Below are 5,327 nucleotides of genomic sequence, written 5' to 3'. Positions count from 1 at the left end.
ACTATAATGTTTAGAAATGTAATGGGAAAATCAACACTGTATATAAAGCAGAACAAATTCTTTATTTTCAATAACGGACTAGAACGTGTGGGTTAATTGCCTGTTCAGGGCAGAACGACAGATTTGTACCATGCTTCATTCTGGCATGTGAAGTTGCAACCTTCCGGTTACTAGTCCAACACTCTAACCACTAGGCTACCCTGCTGCCTCAACATGGTTAAAACTATAATGTTGATATCATGGATGGTCAATCCTTGCATCCATAGATCAGTCTGTAGTTACATTTTCCAAACCCATAATCATTTTATTACCAAAATAGTGGTGGAATGACAGATTTGTTATTGTTTGAACTGCAGATTGCTGGGTTGTGTGGGGTTTTCAAAAGCAACAAAATGGCTGCCCAGAGACTTGGTTAACAGCTGAGGGATGGGGGAAGGAGAAGTGTAACCACTCTCAAATTCATAGAGAACGATATTGTAGAAACCTTAACCCAACAACTAGCGACCTCATCAAGAAGTTCAGACATCCAACAGTTATAAGGTGTTGATTTGACTGTCCCTGGGCCAGGTTTGAGTTCAGCTCAGGGCTACCCCCTGAATTCAATACACTATGAATACAACGACTGGCCATCCATGAGATCATAATGATAGTTTAACCCGGTTTCTAGGATATATAGTATATTCTAGAATTCATCCATGATGTCATAATGATAGTTTAACCAGGTTTCTAGGATATATAGTATGTTCTAGAATTCATCCATGATGTCATAATGATAGTTTAACCAGGTTTCTAGGATATATAGTATATTCTAGAATTCATCCATGATGTCATAATGATAGTTTAACCAGGTTTCTAGGATATACAGAATTCATCCATGATGTCATAATGATAGTTTAACCAGGTTTCTAGGTATACAGTATTTAGTCAGCCACCAATTGTGCAAGTTCTCCCACTTAAAAAGATGAGAGGTTGAAGTGTACCTATGATGAAAATTACAGGCCTCTCATCTTTTTAAGTGGGAGAACTTGCACAATTGGTGGCTGACTAAATACTTTTTTGCCCCATAGTATGTCATGCAACAACAACCAAAGTGCTTCTTCGTTCATTACAGGTATATTTGTTGTTAGGTGAAGTTGTGGGCCAATTTGGCAAACAGTGTACAAACCCTCATTGTCAGGTTGATGGAAAAGCCAAAAAGCATTTTACTGGTTGAAGTGTTTTTTGATTTGTGATGATGACACAAACATGATTTTAAGCAGGACATTCAATCGATCCTTACAATTAACATCCAAAGTAGTGTGAAATGCTCTCATAAGCAACCTGAAAATGGAGGTTACTTCCCTGAGTTTTCCCCCATTCACATTCAGAATACATTGTGAAAAACTAAAATCTTTGCTCACCATTTTTGCTCCTGGCAGATATACTACATCCATAACTAGTGGTTTCCTCATTAGCAGATATACTACATCCATAACTAGTGGTTTCCTCATTACCAGATATACTATATCCATAACTAGTGGTTTCTTCATTACCAGATATACTACATCCATAACTAGTGGTTTCCTCATTACCAGATATACTACATCCATAACTATGGTTTCCTCATTACCAGATATACTACATCCATAACTAGTGGTTTCCTCATTACCAGTGTCACGGTGCTGACTTTTGCCTTATACCTTATTCTATTGGTTATTATGCTCGTCAGCTAGTAGTCACTTGGAAACTAGTATTGGTATATGTTTTGACTCTCTTAAAGATATATTATTGTCCACACAATGAAATATTCTTTAGTGCAATCACTTTAACCTATAACCAGGGTCACTTTCTGTTCAGTGAGAGTGTCAAAGGCGTTTGCTCTCCAGATCGTTAACCTCTTGAATCTATAGGGGCGCTATTTCATTATTGGATAAAAAACGTGCCTGTTTTAAGCGCAATATTTTGTCACAAAAAGAAGCTCGACTATGCATATAATTGACAGCTTTGGAAAGAAAACACTCTGACGTTTCCAAAACTGCAAAGATATTATCTGTGAGTGCCCCAGAACTGATGCTACAAGCGAAACCAAGATGAAACTTCAAACAGGAAATGAGCAGGATTTTTGAGGCTCTGTTTTTCATTGTCTCCTTATATGGCTGTGAATGCGCAAGGAATGAGCCTGCCCGATCTATCGTTTCCCCAAGGTGTCTGCAGCATTGTGACGTATTTGTAGGCATATCATTGGAAGATTGACCATAAGAGACCACATTTACCAGGTGTCCGCCCGGTGTGCGCCGAAATTGGTGCGCAAACCTCAGCTGCAAGTATTTTTCCATGGGATTCAGAGAAGAAAGCAGGCTTCCCACGGACGATATATCAATGAAGAGATATGTGAAAAACACCTTGAGGATTGATTCTAAACAGCGTTTGCCGTGTTTCAGTCGATATTATGGAGTTAATTTGGAAAAAGTTCGCCGTTTTGATGACTGCATTTTCGTTTTTATTTTGGTACCCAAACGTGATGTACACAACGGAGCGATTTCTCCCTACACAAAGAATCTTTCAGGAAAAACTGAACATTTGCTATGTAACTGAGAGTCTCCTCGTTGAAAACATCCAAAGTTCTTCAAAGGTAAATTATTTTATTTGAATCCTTTTCTGTTTTTTTGTGCAAATGTTGCCCGCTAAATGCTACGCTAAATGCTAATGAGCTTGAGGCTATAACTGGATACAGGTTTTTTTCATAGCCAAACGTGAACAAAATGGAGCGATTTGTCCTACACAAATAATATTTTTTGAAAAACTGAACATTTGCTATCTAACTGAGAGTCTCCTCATTGAAAACATCTGAAGTTCTTCAAAGGTAAATGATTTTATTTGAATGATTTTCTTGTTTTTTGTGAAAATGTTGCTGGCTGAATTCTAGGCTTATAGCCATGCTAGCTATCAATACTCTTACACAAATGCTTGTTTAGCTATGGTTGAAAAGCATATTTTGAAAATCTGAGATGACAGTGTTGTTAACAAAAGTCTAAGCTTGAGAGCAAATATATTTACTTCATTTCATTTGCCATTTTCATGAATAGTTAACGTTGCGTTATGCAAATGAGCTTGAAGCTATAAATAGGATCCCGGATCCGGGATTGCTCGACGCAAGAAGTTAATCTAGCCTAGTTGTCAAAGTTTCAAGCATTTATTAACTTTTTGGATATAGGGGGGCGCTATTTTAATTTTTGGATGAAAAACATTCCCGTTTTAAACAAGATATTTTGTCACGAAAAGATGCTCGACTATGCATATAATTGACAGCTTTGGAAAGAAAACACTCTGACGTTTCCAAAACTGCAAAGATATTGTCTGTGAGTGCCACAGAACTGATGTTAAAGAAAAGACCCAGATAAAAATCCAATCAGGAAGTGCTGTATTTTTTGAAACCGCCTCATGCCAATGACTCCTTATATATGGCTGTGAAGGAGCTAGGAGTCAGCTTACGTTTTCCATTTTCTGTGCCTGCAACATTGTGACGTATTTGTCGGCATATCATTGGAAGATTGACCATAAGAGACTACATCTACCAGGTGGTCGCTTGGTGTCCTCCGTCGCAATTATTGCGTCATCTCCAGCTGCAGTATTTTTCCGTTTGCTTCTGATGAGAAGCCAACTGCCACCACTGATAGATTATCGAATAGATATGTGAAAAACACCTTGAGGATTGATTCTAAACAACGTTTGCCATGTTTCTGTCGATATTATGGAGCTAATTTGGAAAAACGTTTGGCGTTGAAAGTGACTGCATTTTCCTGTCTCTTTCATTTTCTTTTTCATCAAACGTGATGAACAAAACGGAGCTTTTCGTCTACACAAATAATCTTTTTGGAAAAAAATTGATATCATTTGCTATCTAACTAAGAGTCTCGTCATTGAAACAGCCGAAGTTCTTCAAAGGTAAATTATTTTATTTGAATGCTTTTCTTGTTTTTGTGAAAATGTTGCCTGCTGAATGCTAGGCTTAATGCTATGCTAGGCTATCAATACTCTTACAAAAATGCTTGTGTAGCTTTGGTTGAAAAGCATATTTTGAAAATCTGAGATGACAGTGTTGTTAACAAAAGGCGAAGCTTGTGTTGGAATATATTTATTTCATTTGCGATTTTCATGAATAGGAAACGTTGCGTTATGGTAATGAGCTTGAGACTATGATTTTCTCCCGGATACGGGATTGCTCGACGCTAGAGGTTAAGTCACTCTGTTTTTTGTCTTATACACGTTATGACAATTCAATGGTTCTACAGTTTCCCAATACATCAATAATGCTCAATCAATCCTTAATGCTTTAAGCTATGCCAGATAATATTGCAAAACTTTAAATGCGTTAACACTTCTGACAATATTGACTAAATAGCTAAAATAGTTCAATTACCTTAAATGCTCAGCCCCTTGGTCACTTTCCTGTAATTGGTATTCTCACAGCACTAACACTAGATTCGAATTCCAATATCTTAGTACACTTCCAACTCTGTGTATGGACTCAATATATTGTAACCGGTACTTGGCTGTGTCCTTGTATTGCTAATCACATCTGTACCTGATGTCTCACTGTGTGACTGCCGCTTTGTCTGTGATCAAGAGGTGTCTAGACCCCTGTGTTTCGTAGACTCAGTTTCGGTTCACAAAGTTCAACCAAGTAGCTTCAGATAGTGATCCAATAAGTACTTAGGCAAAATTATCCAGTTCTCAAATATTGTTCAAGTCCAACAAAAAGCATATATCCTAATACTATTCACTTCCAACTCTGTGTATAGACTCAATATATTGTAACTGGTACTTGGCTGTTTCCTTGTATTGCTAATCACATCTGTACTTGATGTCTCACTGTTTGACTGCCGCTTTGTCTGTGATCAAGAGGTGTCAAGACCCCTGTGTTTCAAATATTGTTCTAGTCTAACAAAAAGCGTATAGTGCAATAGTAAATTTACCTATGATGATTCTCCATATGAAGTCTGTCTCATATGTCAGTGAGGATTATGCTTCTCTTATGATCTCTGTTCTCTTTATATACCTTTTTCAGGGAAGTTCACGTTTCTGGAGCTGTGGCTAAACCACACTTTCACACTGACACTGCCCTGCTGCTTGCACCGCCGCTTACTCGGGGACTGTAGATTGCTTACACTGAGTGCTTACTCAGGGACTGTAGATTGCTTACACTGAGTGCTTACTCGGGGACTGTAGATTGCTTACACTGAGTGCTTACTCGGGGACTGTAGATTGCTTACACTGAGTGCTTACTCGGGGACTGTAGATTGCTTATTATGTCATCTTAGACCTGTGTCTAAATGGAAGCTTCTTAT

This window comes from Oncorhynchus masou, chromosome 5, assembly GCF_036934945.1.
Source record: "Oncorhynchus masou masou isolate Uvic2021 chromosome 5, UVic_Omas_1.1, whole genome shotgun sequence".
NCBI lineage: Eukaryota > Metazoa > Chordata > Actinopteri > Salmoniformes > Salmonidae > Oncorhynchus > Oncorhynchus masou.
This window is presented reverse-complemented; position numbering follows the sequence as displayed.